The sequence below is a fragment of the Taudactylus pleione genome, unplaced genomic scaffold, assembly GCF_031769625.1.
Source record: "Taudactylus pleione unplaced genomic scaffold, aTauple2 ptg000116l, whole genome shotgun sequence".
NCBI lineage: Eukaryota > Metazoa > Chordata > Amphibia > Anura > Myobatrachidae > Taudactylus > Taudactylus pleione.
Window position 1 is genome coordinate 28,428,587 of NW_028284518.1, and position 15,704 is coordinate 28,444,290.

At 42.8% G+C, this 15,704-nt stretch overlaps 1 pseudogene; it reads left to right on the plus strand.

The window, feature by feature from the left end:
- The first annotated feature begins 4,486 nt into the window (after positions 1 to 4,486).
- On the plus strand, positions 4,487 to 5,721 carry LOC148524851 (protein CFDP2 pseudogene; annotated as a pseudogene).
- The last annotated feature ends 9,983 nt before the right edge of the window (positions 5,722 to 15,704 follow it).

Here is a 15,704-nt window from a genome sequence, read left to right on the forward strand (position 1 = left end):
ACAACCTTAGAAAACAGGCACACCCTGATAGCCTGGAGATAATATGTATAAAGGAAAATAACAGGTCAACCAGTGCCAGCTCCAGTGGCGTCACAAGGGGGCCGCATCGGGTGTCACCCTCCAAGGGGGTGACACCAAAATCCGACTTATCCCAGCACCCAGGGCCAACGCAACCTGCTCAGTAGAGCCTGCACTGCAGGGAGACGCCAGGCTGGAGAGGCGCTCTCCCTGCAGCAGCTGCTGAGACAATTATTACTTCTGCCGGCTGCCACTACACCTGTCACGATGAGACAGGCAGCGGCAGCCTACTATACAGTAAAGTGCAGCTGAGCTTTTCATACAGTCCCCTCCATAAAGACGATCAGTCTGACTGAAGCCGCCAGGGTGGACGGCAGCTGAGCTCCTGCTCCTCCTCTCTTCAGTGAGTCAGCTCCTCCCTGCCTGACAGATCGTCATGCTGGGAACAAGCAGGGACGGTCTGCAAAACATTTGCCAGTTTACAAGTGTATTCAAATTCTGTTGATTACACTTGAATACTGACAAGTAGTTTGTACACTGTCCCTGTTAGTTCCCAGCGTGACCCTCTGACCTCCCAGTCAGAGAGAATGAGAAGGAACTGGGAGACAGCACTGCAGTGCAGCAGAAGCAGCCAGCCAGCGCAGTGACTATGTTCTAATGTATACAGTAGGTGTAATGGGTAGTAAATAATTCAGTGAGGGGGGGAGCATTAACTGTCATTGTGTGTGTGTTCTTTATACCTGTGCCTGCAGGGGCTGTGTTCTCCCTATCCTTTATCTCCTATTTAGTGGTGCATTGTTTTACCAAGTTAACTAAACTAATCTCTGTAATTGCTTCTGGAGGAGAAATATTGCCAGTTATTTTTTTTTATAGAAACTTCATGTCTTATTCATGTCAGTCGGTATCCTAACCCTCTTCCTACCCCCAACCCTCCCTCCCCAGTGCCTAAACCTAACCTCCCCCTCCCTGCACCATAATCCCCCCTAGTGCCCATCCCTAACCACCCCCCCAGTGTCTAACCCTCCCCCTCTCCATACCCCTAACCCTCCCTCCCCAGTGCCTAAACCTCCCTCCCCAGTGTCTAACCCTCCCCCTCTTCCTACCCCTAACCCTCCCTCCCCAGTGCCTATCCCTAACCCTCCCCCCTAGTGCCTAAACCTAACCTACCCCTCCCCGCCCCCTAACCCTCCCCTCCTAGTGCCTAACCCTCCCCCTAGTGCCTAACCTCCCTCTCCCCGCACCCTATCCCTCTCTCTTAGTGCCTATCCCTAACCCTCTCCCCTAGTGCCTAACCCTATCCCTCTCCCCTAGTGCCTAACCCTAACCCTCTCACCTCTAGTGCATAACCCTAACCCCCCTAGTGCCTAACCCTCCCACCTGGTGCCTAAACCTAACCTCCCCCTCCCTAAACCTAATGCCAGGTACACACTAGAAGATTTGTACATATCGGGCACATCGGCCAGTGTGTACCCGCAGGGCAGGATTGAGGACCACATGGGCCTGGAGCTGAAAATGACCAATGGCCTATTATGAGAAGCAGAGGAGGTGTGATCAGTGCTGTGTGGGTGTGGTCAGTGCCATGTGAGCGTGTACCCCTATACTCTCAGCCCCAATGTCTCCATAAATATGTAAAAGAAAAACAAATGCTTCATTTCGTGTGGTAAATAGAAAGCCAATTTTACTACTTATGATTTATGGCTGACCGTGTGGAGAGCAGACGGCCAGTCAACATTATGTTGTCATTACAATGGGCATATTTTTATGTGGAGGCCTGGAGCTGGAGCTCCATCCGCCGCATTGTTAATTTGGCCCTGTGTACCCGCTATGTCACTGACGAGGGGTGCTCCCACGCTTCGGTGACATTGCCCATCAGACCTAGGGGGACGTTATACTTATTCAATGAGGAAGGGTGTATTTGTTTCTAACTTTGGGAGGTAATACTGTCTATGTTGGGGATGGTGTATTAATGTAGTGCGTGGGTATAATTATTGTGTTTCTGTTTGTGTAAGGGGTGTATTCATATTATGTGTTATATGTGGGTCAATGATGGTCTCTCCATTATCTGGCATTCACTGCGACTCTCTACATTATCTGGCGGTTACTACGACACTCTCTGTATTATCTGGCGGTCACTGCAACGCTCTGCATTATCTGGCGCTTACTACGACACTCTCTGCATTATCTGGTGGTTACTATGACACTCTCTACATTATCTGGTGGTTACTACGATGCTCTCTGTATTATCTGGTGGTTACTACAATGATCTCTGTATTATCTGGCGGTTACTATGATACTCTCTGCATTATCTGGTGGTTACTACGATGCTCTCTGCATTATCTGGCAGTCACTGTTACACTCTATGCAATACAATAGGGGGCATTACTTCTGGGGTAATATTATAGGGGGCATTACCACTGCCACCGTGGGTGCTGTTAGTGGGCATTACTAATGGGGGCACTACTACAGGGAGCATTACTTTTGATGGCACTACTACAGGGGGCATTACTACTAGGGGCACTACTAATGGGGGCATTACTACTAGGGGCACTACTAATGGGGGCATTTCTACTGAGGGCATTACTACTGGGGTCACTACTATAGGGGGTACTACTATAAGGGGCATTACCACTACCACTTGGGCACTATTAGGGGGCATTACCACTGGGGACATTGCATAGGGGCACTGCATAAGGGGCACTACTACTGTGGGCACTACATATGGGACACCACTACTGGGGGCATTGTGTAAATGTGTCTGCTGGACTGGTATTTGGGGAGGGTTTGCGCAGCTGCGCATCAATTTTTTTATGGGTGGAGGGGGGGGGGTGTCACCATGAGTTATAGCACCGGGTGACGCCTCTGGCTAGCTCATAGAAATCTTAGTATACTACACAATGGGCCATATTCAGTTTGGAGCGAAATGTCGGAATCCGCAATAAATTATTGCCGATGATGTCATTTTCGCATGTTTGAATTATCCCCGTATTCAATTTCAAAGACTTTTCTCCGGTGCAAAAAGTCTTTGAAAAAAAACGGGGATAAGTATTCAACATGTTTTACATGGCGAAAAAAAGTGCAGAATTGGGGTTTAGGGGTGCAGGCATAAGAATAATAGCCTGCGCCCCTGGGAATAGCCTCAAAAAAAAGTTTAAAAAAATATAGGGACACCCCCAAAAATGTATTTAATTTTGGGGTTAAAAAATAATAATATGGGGGACATGTTTTTGAATAACAAAATTTATTCAGGGGGTTTCCAAGTATGCGGCAGGTGTTTAAAAGAACGCAGGTGGTAGCGGCAGGTGCATTTTTGAAGAATTTTCAAAATGCACTTTAGGGACTTAAAAATATGCTTACTCCCATTTTCATGTACCCCAAATTTGATAGATTTTTTGGGGGGGATAAATAACTATTCCTAAGTGATATTCTTCACCACTTCTTCAAGTTTCAAATATGCACCTGCTGCGGCTATTACAAACCCCGACTTCCTTCAGCAGGCAAAAATGGGGGTACCCATAGTGATCCCCCATGTCTGGACATCTTTAGGGGGATCCCAGGCACATTTCCCGAAAATTCCCGTTTTTTTTTAGTAGATCCAATTTCGGCGGGTCCCGTTTTTGCTCCTTTTAAATTGAGAACGGAACACGCCCGATACTTTATCCCCACTCTAACCTCCGATGTGGAGCGAAAAATCCAGCACAGACTTTTCGCTCCCATATTAAGTACCCCCCAATGTGTTGAATCCAATCCTGCTTGTATCTTTTAGTTCTCAGGGGTGAAAGACCGAGACTTGCATTAAAATTCTCACCCGAATGTCCAGAAAGGTATCTTTACTTTCCTCTCTTATTTTCACACTCACAGGCTAAATGATACAACAGATATAAATCTGGAGACACGTACATTAGTATTCTGTCTCAAGTGCCCGTAACAGTTTCTTTAATCTTTAGCTCCTGGGGATGCGTCTGTCTCATGTTATACACGCAGATACCCGTAGAAGCAGGAACAATTTATTAAGACATACTAATAAAATCCATAGCTTTGTAAAACAAAGAATAAAAATAGGACACAAAGGTTATATTTCAAGCAGAGCTTACAAACAGATCCACACCATCTCTGTGCTGCAGTCTCTCAGAGATCGTGGGGACATTGGCAATAATCAGTCCGAACAGTTAGTCCCCGAATGTGTGGTCCTTATAGTCCTTAGGTGGGGTTGATGGCTTTAACGCATTTCCGGGAGCTCTCTCCCCTTATTAAATTGCTTTCTGCTTCTACTGGGTATCTGTGTGTCCTACATGGGACAGACGCATCTCCAGGAGCTAAAGTTTAAAGAAACTGTTACGGACCCTGGAGACAGAATACTAATATAAGTGTCTCCTTTGTAATAAATGTGGAGGGGTGGAGAAAGAAATGGCAAACTACTCCACTATTACTGCCAAAATACTTTATGGATCACAAACAATCACTTTCGAATATGGTGCTGGAAGGTGGGCCCCCTGGGCCAGAAGGAACCCAATATGCTACCAGGGAAGAACAACAACGACCTTCGAGTAACTCGAGCATTTATGATGTGGATTGGATAAAGTCATCAGGACTCCGTTATGCTGATGCAGCTTCAAGCGAAAGAAGTCTTCTGCGTTTTACTAAGTCTCAAAACATCAGAACATGGAACGTCCGTGGCATGAACAGGGGCAAACTGAATATCGTTAAAAGAGAGATGGAACGTCTAAATATCGATATCCTTGGTGTCAGCAAACTTCACTGGATTGGCAGTGGATACTTTAACAGCGATGATTATGCAGTTTACTACTCCAGTAACGAAAACATCAGACGTAATGGAGTAGCTGTCATCATGAAAAAGAAAATCGCCAAGTCCGTTCAGGGGTTCAATGCAATCAACGACAGAATCATGTCCGTTAGCTTCTACGGGAAGCCCCATACTATCACACTGCTGCAGGTTTATGCGCCCACTTCAGATGCAACAGAAGAGGATTTTGAACAATTTTATGCAGACTTCCAACAAGCAGTCGACCAAATTCTTGCTAAAGACATCTTTATTACTGGAGATTTCAATGCAAAAGTAGGCGAAGGAGAAGAGCCACCGGTCACTGGCAAATTTGGATTAGGAGAACGGAATGAGGCTGGGGACCGACTGGTTCAGTTCTGTCAAGAAAATCGGCTACTGATCATGAACACGTGGTTTGAACAGCCTAAACGCCATTTATACACATGGACATCTCCTAACAATCAACATCGCAATCAGATCGACTACTTTCTCTGCCAACAACAATGGAAGAGCTCAATTCAAGCAGTTAAAACACAGTTAAAACACTGAGTGCGGATTGTGGCTCTGACCATCAGCTACTCGTCGCTAAAGTGAAACTCCGGTTCAACACCATCAAAAGGACGCCTACAATGCAACGTTTTGATACCAACAATATTCCAGCACAATATGGAATAGAGGTAAAAAAACGATTCGAACTGCTGAGTACAACTGGAATAGACCCAGACTATCTGTGGGAAGAAATTAAAGCAATCATAATGGATGATTCAAAAAAATTTGTTCCGTACAAAGAACCAGCAAAGAAATCGCAATGGTTATCAGATGCGTCGATTGAAATTTCAAGAAAGAGACGAACAGCCAAGGCCTCAGGCAATAGTATCGAATTCAAATTGCTAAATGCGGAATTTCAGAGAGAAGCGAGATGAGATAAGGAATGTTACTGGAATGAACAGTGCACAAAATTGGAAGAGTTAAACAAGCAAGGCCACATTCGTGAACTGTTTGCCTTTGTGAAGCATGCACGTGCACCATTTACGTCACGCAAAGAAGCGACCATCAAAGACCGGAATGGTAAAATCCTACTGAATGAAGACCAAATCAAGCACAGGTGGAAGGAATACACAATGGAAGTATATGCAGGCAATTGACCAAATCAGCCCATCGGCCAGGAAAACCCAAGCAAGTATGAACCAGATGTTCTAGAGGAGGAGGTTGCCTGGGCTTTAAAACAACTACCAAACAGGAAAGCCCCAGGCGTCAATGGTTTACAAGCCAAATTACTCAAGTGGGTACCTGTCTCAACACTAACAGTACTTTGCCAGCAGATATGGAGAATGAACTCATGGCCCAAAGATTGGACTAAATCAGTCTTTGTCCCGCTTCCAAAAAAGGGTGATGCACAGGAATGTGGCAACTATCAGACTATTGCACTCATATCGCAAGCAAGCAAAATATTGCTGAAGATTATTCAAAGACGCATGGCCTACTTTGTACAGAAGGAGCTCCCAGACATGCAGGCTTGATTTCGCAGGGGTCGGGGAACCAGAGATCAAATTGCAAACCTGCGATGGATTATGGAAAAGACACGAGAGTATCAAAAGGATGTGTACATTTGCTTCATTGACTACAGCAAAGCATTTGATTGTGTTGATCACGACAAGCTATGGAAATGTTTACGGCAGATGGGCATTCCGGAGCACCTGGAGAAACTGATGCGATCGCTCTACATGAGTCAAGAAGGCACAGTCAGGACAGCTTTTGGCAACACGGATTGGTTCAAGATTGGAAAAGGAGTTCGACAAGGCTGTATTCTCTCGCCAGCTTTATTTCATCTTTACACCAAAATGATCATGAGACGATGCAGTTTGGACGAGTCTACAATTGGAGTAAAAATCGGAGGCAGGAACATCAACAATCTATGATATGCCGATGACATGACTAGAATATCTGGTCAGAAGAATCAAAGAAGAAAGCGAGAGCATGGGACTGTACCTCAACATCAAGAAAACAAAGATAATGACTACGGCAAGTGACGATGCAGTCCATATTGCAATCGATAATGAGGAAGTCGAATCGGTACGAGACTTCCTCTTTCTGGGTTCTAAGATTAATCGCAGTGGAGAATCATCTACTGAAATAAAGCGCCGAATTGCAGTTGGCCGCAATGCTATGCTAGGAATGACAAAGATATGGAAGAGCAACGATATCAGCAGTACAACAAAAGCACAGTTGGTCAATGCAATTGTTTTTCCGATCTTTATGTATGCATGTGAAACCTGGACACTCAAGAAGGCAGATCGCAAAAGAATCAACGCTTTTGAATTGTGGTGCTGGAGGTGAATGCTGCGCATACCATGGAAAGCAATGAATACGAACAAGGCAGTCCTAGAGTGAGTCAAACCAAAAATATCATTAGAAGGCAAGATCACCAAACAATGACTCTCGTATTTTGGACATGTCATGCAGGCTAATTCCCTAGAAATAGCGCTAATTTCTTGGATTCATCAGCGGGTCCAGAAGAAGAGGACCCCAAAGAACTCATTGGCTGGACACAATAAAGGCTGACATGAACATGCCCATAAATGACCTGAAGGAAGCGGTCAGAGAAAGAGAAGCATGGCGTTCACTGATCCATAAAGTGTCCGAAAGTCGATGTCTACTAAATGAATAATCATCATCATCTTCATTTATCATCTAGTCTGTGAGTGTGAAAATGAGAGAGGAAAGGAAAGATATCTTTATGGACATTCGGGTGAGAATTTTAATGTACGTCTCGGTCTTTCACCCCTCAGAAAAAAAGGATATGAGCAGGATTGGATTCAACACATTGTATATTATACTCCTTTTTCTATAACCTAGCGCTGGTTGACCTTTCTTTCCTTTATACAAGGTATAGGATAGACCCAAGAGGTTAACTGGTAAAGTAATACATTAGTAATAAAGTACGATGATTAGAAATAGGTCAAATGGTCATATAGAAAGTTTGAGAGAAAGGATGAATTATAGGCTGATTAGAAACACCTTACAGTAAACAAACAGAGGTGCCGAGAGGGAGGGAAGTGGGTACTGATTACCTGGGCCAAGGCATACAAGGGGGCCTGGCTGCAGCACACCACTAGTAGACGTGTTTTTTTCCTTAACTTTTTTTTAAAGTTCCACTTTATTAAAACTCCATGACCAGCAATTCAGGAGGGAGAGAGGGCCCCCACTGCTGCAGAGCGAATGATCTCGCAAATGATGACATCATCATCTCACAAGGCTCTCTCACGTCACCATCCAGTCCCGGGAGGTGGATGGGCACTGGGAGGAGGGATCAGGGACAACAAAAAGGCAGGCTGGGTGACTGTGAGCGTGGTCTAGGTCCTGTTTGTGCGGAATCAGGGGCAGGACTCAGACTAGTGCTGCCAGTGGTCTGTGACTAGGGAGGGAAGAGCCAAACGCGCCACTGACTAGTGACTAATATTACTGTGAGGAGTCCGTGAGTGGCTTTCACATAAATATAATAAATAAAATAAATGCATCCATACATTAGTGTACTAGATATATCCAGTGTCCAGTTTAATTGGTCTTGAATATGCAGTGTTACTCCCCACCCCAGAGACCTGTGTCCGTACTGGTCCCAGTGTGGCTTATGGTCTCCTTGTTGAGCAACAAGTGATGTTCCACTGCGTGGCAATATAAACTACAAACATATGCGCTAGAACATAAGTGCAATCCTATGACATTTAAAGCAGCTGACACTAATGAGGGACCCTGCTTACCCTCATAGTAAGAAAGGGAAAAAAATGATATTTCATAGTGTCTGCGCTAATAAATTACATAAAAGTGTACCATATAAAGAATAAATGTCCCAAGAGCTGTATCATAAAAATATTGCATACAATTTATTTAATATATTAACCTACTGACTGCAGTCAAATAGATTATTATAAAACAAATACAAAATAGATACAATGAATATCTCTATATATAAAAAGATACACTGTAATGTTACAACTTGTGTATTTTCTAGCATAGATGATTTGTAATCCATAAAATTGAAAGGCAAGAGAATAATCACTGCATCATTATAAACCACATAAGAAGCTGGTACATTTTTTGTATATAGAGAAAAACACTTTCCAGTAAAAACTCCCAGAAAGTCCCAGCACGTATAGTTATATGTTCACTGTAAAAAGTGCACCGTATGTGGAAAAGTTTTCCTTAATGGTATATGTGTTTCTTTATTACACCTGTTGGACCTGTTGTGGTCCCGGTCATGTCCACTTGGTGTGGATAGGAGAGAGACCGATGCACTGCCTGGTATGGAAGGGGTAGGGAATGGATAGTATTACTTCCTGATGGAAAAGGCTCACAAGTCCCGACTGTTCACAATGTTGGCAGGGCGCCTGTATTATACACTTCTGCACTCTGTCAAAACAGCGCCTGAGTCCCGGGAACTGGATACTTCGTATAGGAGCAGATATAACATCATTGATTGAGGCTCTTAGTCCACACTACTCTCCTGGAAATCCTCACGCCACACACCACACACTAGGTTGATCCACATTGAGTGTGCTGTACGGCAATGTCCTGACAAAGGAAACTTCTTTAATATGCCGGCAGCATGCCTCCAATTGTGCAGTGAGCGGCCACCAGAGCTGACAATTATCCATAGTGCACACAAGAGTTCAACCAGTAAATCCACAGTTAGTTGGGGGAGACAAACTTGAAGCCTTTCTCCTCCTCAGCAGAAGTTTTTGCAAAAGAATAAGATTACCTTTTCTTTCGGAGGTCTCATTAAATACTAGTCACAGCTAATCAAAACAACTAAAATAATTAACACTCCTGTATGAGCAATCATGACATGATTCCAAACATATACAGCTCTTGGGATAAAAAGGAACTGTTATCTTTTGTGGAGTGCCGCTGCCAGAGGAACTATATCTGGGACCATTGTTGGTTACATGCGGAGTGCACCCTTCTTTGCTGATGACTGTGAGTGCCATTTCCCTGGATATATCTATATCTATATATATATATATATATATATATATATATATATATATATATATATATATATACATATATATATATAATCAAAATTACAAGATTATGGATCCAATATGTTAATGCTTGAACCTAAAAGTGATCTTTAGATAAAAAAAATGGGATGCATGATCTAAACTATACTATAATATATTTATTGTTTATAATTGTTCCAGTCTAGACCAAACTAAAAAAATAAATAATGAAAAACATATATAATAAATAAAAAATATATATAAACTATGACCATAAATTAAAAAGCATATAGTAAAAATATATAATTGAAAAAAATACACAGGATCTAACTAAGTAACAAATCTAAAGACAATCCATTGAGGCCCTCTGGATGCAAAGTCCTAAGACTGTGCATACAGAAAACCTCACGTGCACATAGTCTGCGATATCTATCTCCTTCCTGAGGAGTAGGCAGAATCTATTCTAACCCGATAATCAGCAAACCAGCTGGATTTCCAGAGTGAACTTCTGAAAAATTACGTGACACACTGTGTTTGTCATATCTTTTAAGAATATTCCTGTGGTGCTCCAAAAATCTTGTTTTTAAAGATCTTGTAGCATGACCTATATATTGCAAACTGCACGTACATTGCAATAAATATATTACATATATACTTGTGCAGTTAAAATATGTTTTTATTGGAAAGACACTATCTGTATATTTTAAGGATTCTGAATTTAAAACTCTATACGCTCCTGCCTATACCTTCTAACACCTGCCTATACCTTGTAAAATTGACGCTATTTGCATACGCAGTCATACAGTAAATAAATATCCTCAGACTTTGAGAAAATGGGTTTCCAACGCACAAGGTATTATTCAAGCAAAGTACAGATAGTTACACGCTGTGATCTAAATACAATTTAGCGCAAAGAAATTATACAGACCCAAGGTACAGTTATACATATGCACGCGCTCTGGGACCAGATTCCGACATCAACAAGAAACCTCCATCAACAGCATCAGCATGAAGACTGAAGACTGAGGTCAGAACACACATATATATATACCCTTACAGAAATAGACTATACAATAGAGAGGTTTGTTGCAATCCCATTGGTTCTCCATCACGGTGCTTCTGTTACAGGACATTTAACAGGTTGATTCAAATGGACACAGACCAGCCTCCGACAGCCTTTTGTCTCCGTTTTCCCACCTCATGCAAACCTAAGCTGTTAATTTTACAAAGTACATTTTGGTGCTTTAACTTTCTACGGTCCATAAGTTGAGAATGTATGTTGCGATCTTCACACCGATACCGGAAAGCTGTTGAGAAAGTGCAGATCAGTACAACGCCAAACACAGTTTACTTACCAGGTATTAACCATTAGATACCAAATAGTCTCTATTTCACAGCAATAGTGCTAAATGAATAAAACCTGAATCTTATATGTTGAAGCTATGGAACCTTTAATGTGAGTGTGCATTGTGTAAGTATTAGTGGTTTGTGAAAAGATGCTAGCTAACTTGGGGCAGATGCATACGCACAAAGCTAATAAACAGCGTTCGCATGCAGGGTATTATGCATTCGCTAATGTGCGACATGTTAACAGCGCAACTGTGTGTACTAATGTGTGTACGGGTATGGTAAAATATGCGATCGCATGATGCTAATAATAGCATCGCCATATGTACTTAAGTGTGAGTTTAGCTAAAATGGTGCTGAGCGGCCATTCGCAAAATGGCGTCTTGCAGATCTCATTTTCAAGATGGTGTCTTGCGGCCATTCGCAAGATGATGTCGTTTCGATCTAATTTTAAGCTGATCTTGTCTCAGCCAGTTATCCAGCTTCGACAATTTGTTCCCCTTTATTAAAACTCCACGAGCGGCGGGCGGCAAGTTGGGAGAGAGCAGGGGCCACCATGCCGCTGCGGAGCTAATGATCTCATGAAATGATGACATCATCATCTCACAAAGCTCTCTTTCGCTTCACCATCTGGCCACCAACAGGTGGGCACTGGGAGGCGGGAGTGGGGACAACAGAAAGGCAGTCTGGGAGACCTTGAGCATGGCCTAGGTCATGTTTGTGTGGAATCAGGGGCAGGACTCAGACTAGTGCTGCCAGAGGTCTGTGACTGGGGAGGGAAGAGATGAGCATGCCACTGACTAGTGACTAACACTACTGTGAGGAGTCTGTGAGTGACTTTCACACAGCGGTGCTGCTGGCTGCAGCATCTATATAACTACTTATAAATAGAATAAATGCATCCATACATTAGTGTAATATATATATATATATACACACACACAGTCAGGTCCATAAATATTGGGACATTGACCAAATTTTCAGATTTTGGCCTCTATTCACCACCACAATGGCTTTGAAATGAAACAAACAAGATGTGATTTAACTGACTGCAGACTTTCAGATTTAATTTGAAAAAGGTGAACAGTGTAGGAATTACAACGGTTTCTATATGTGCCTCCCACTTTTTGAGGGGCCAAAAGTAATGGGACAAACTAAACAATCCTAAATCTAACTTTCACTTTTTAATATTTTGTTGCAAATCCTTTGCAGGCAATTACAGCCTGGAGTCTGGAATGCATAGACATCACCAGATGCTGGGTTTCATCCCTGGTGATGCTCTGCCAGGCCTCTACTGCAAATATCTTCAGTTCCTGCTTGTCCTTGGGGCATTTTCCCTTCAGTTTTCTTTTCATCAAGTGAAATGCATGCTCAATCAGATTCAGGTCAGGGGATTGACTTGGCCATTGCATAACATTCCACTTTTTAGCCTTAAAAAACTCTTTGGTTGCTTTTGCAGTATGCTTCGGGTCATTGTCCATCTGCACTGTGAAGCGCCGTCCAATGAATTCTGAAGCATTTGACTGAATATGAGCATATAATATTGCCCGAAACACTTCAGAATTCATTCTGCTGCTTTTGTCAGCAGTCACATCATCAATACATACAAGGGAACCAGTTCCTTTGGCAGCCATACATGCCCACGCCATGACATTACCACCACCATGCTTCGCTGATGAGGTGGTATGTTTTGGATCATGAGCAGTTCCTTTCCTTCTCTTCTCTTCCCATCACTCTGGTACAAGTTGATCTTTGTCTCATCTGTCCATAGGATGTTGTTCCAGAACTGTAATGGCTTTTTTAGATGTTGTTTGGCAAACTCTAATCTGGTCTTCCTGTTTTTGTGGCTCACCAATGGTTTACATCTTGTGGTGAACCCTCTATATTCACTCTTGTGAAGTCTTCTCTTGATTGTTGACTTTGACACACATACATCTACCTCCTGGAGAGTGTTCTTGATTTGGCCAACTGTTGTGAAGGGGTTTTTCTTCACCAGGGAAATGATTCTTTTGTCATCCACCACAGTTGTTTTCCGTGGTCTTCTGGGTCTTTTGGTGTTGCTGAGCTCTCCGGTGCGTTCTTTCTTTTTAAGAATGTTCCAAACAGTTGATTTGGCCACACCTAATGTTTTTTGCTATCTCTCTGATGGGTTTGTTTTGATTTTTCAGCCTAATGATGGCTTGCTTCACTGATAGTGACAGCTGTTTGGATCTCATATTGAGAGTCGACAGCAACTGATTCCAAATGTCACACCTAGAATCAACTCCAGACCTTTTGCCTGCTTAATTGATAATGAAATAATGAGGGAATAGCCCACACCTGTCCATGAAATAGCTATTGAGTTGATAGTTCCATTACTTTTGGCCTCTTAAAAAGTGGGAGGCACATATTGAAACTGTTGTAATTCCTACACCGTTCACCTGATTTGGATGTAATTACCCTCAAATTAAATCTGAAAGTCTGCAGTTAAAGCACATCTTGTTTGTTTCATTTCAAAACCATTGTGGTGGTGAATAGAGGCCAAAATCTGAAAATTCTGTCAATGTCCCAATATTTATCGACCTGGCTGTATATATATATGTATCCACAGTGTCCGGTTCAATTGGTGCTGAATACGCAGCGTCACTTCCCGCTCCAGAAACCTGTGTCAACGCTGGTCCCAGCGCGGCTTACAGTCTCCTTGATGAGCATCGAGTGATGTTGCTGTGTTCCCATTGGTATCCTTGGTGATGCTTCCGGGACACGGGGGCCATCGTGGAGTTAGCAGCTAACAGGTGAGCTTTACTTGTGTTTGTTTGATCTGGCGCCTACTTCCCTATTTAAAGAGACTGCGATGTGAGTGCTGGTTGTGCTCATGTTTAAGGTGGTTGTCCATTGAAATGGTCATCCGGCCCATGGCTCATTTGGCATATGGTCACCAGACGAATGATAAGTATTATGTCTGCTTATGCTATACACATGTGACTTGCAGCTATATGTGATGCTTATGGAGCATGGCTAATTTTTAATACATTAATACTCTTTTGTATTATACGGTGGTGTGCTGGTCTTTTTGTTTGGCCTCATTTGGGGTTGAATTGTTATGTATTCATTGCTTATGTGACTACAGAACCTGAATTTTGATACAAGTGTGTATGTTTTTTCCTCTGGATTACTATATCTATATCTGTCTATTTATCTGTCTTTCTACCTTTCTATATATATCCATGGGTGCAGAACTCTGATTAACAATGACACAACAATGGCCTTTCATCAACGCTTCAGTGTATTAAAACACTATCATCAGGATAACCAGATAGTATTTTGAAATACACTGAAACGTTGATGAAAAGGCCACTATTGACCAGAGTGCCGCATGCCTGGATCTATGTGTTAGCTGTGGCATGACTTGCTGGTGAGGGTACCTGATATACAGTATAACACCCCCTCCCACCTGGGGGTGATGGTGGTTCCTGGGAAATTGCTGTACCGGGGCCCAGAATTTCCCTAGGCAGCCCTTACACGGTAATGACAGTTTCATGAAGAAAATGGAACAGAAAAGACTATAGTTTTTTTTCATTACAGATTTTCATTATTATAATATTATTATCATCATCGTCTTTTATTTACCATGGAGCACTGTAGATAGAGGTAAAACAAACAACAAAGACCAAATGTAAAAATGGTAAAACATATCAAATTATATAACTACATAAACAAGACAGAGGAAGGGAGCCCTGCCCATAAGAGCTAGAATCTAGAATCTCCCACCTCTACCCTCATCAATCCATCTTCAACTCAGTTGCCCACCTAATTTTTCTGTCGCTTAACTCTGCTGCTTCTTCTGTCAGTCACTTCACTGGCTCCCTAACCCACTCGTAATCAAATGTAAACTTACTGACATAGTGCTTAACCTCCTTTTTCCATCCTGAATTTCCACACACACTCATTCCTGCCAACTTCTTTCTGCCAATGCCTTCCTCCTTTTCACCTCCCTAATTACCTCCTCCCAGTCTCACCTTGACAAAGTATCCTATGCCACTCCCATCTTCTGGAATGCTGTTCCACACCTAGTCAGATTTACCTCCAATCTTTCAAATCTTCCATCATTCCTCCTAATCCTCATCCTCTGCACTCCTCAACTCTATTCCCATGCCCCGCTTTTGTGCACCTTCTAGCTCTAATCAGTGGCTTTTAGCATGATCCGGCTCGGATGACCCAGGTTGCACTGTTCACACCGCACCATTACCTGGGACCATGCTGGGTTCGACCCTGGTAGCTAACAGGGTCAAATTCCCAGGTAACTTGACCCAGGTCATTTGTTTTAGACCCTTTCACACAAAACCTCAACTCTGGTTGCCCTGGCAGTAACCCGAGTTAAATGGTGGAAATGGGTATTAGTCATCAACAAATACTGGAGGAAAGCTGTTATTACCATCAGGGGATCACAGTAAGGATGGCCACGCTATAGAATTCCCTACCAAGTGAGATAGTAATGGAAGACTTACTGATAAAAAAAATGGATTGGGTGTCTTTATTATAGTAGTTATTATCAGTAAATAAACTAAAAGGGTGGATTT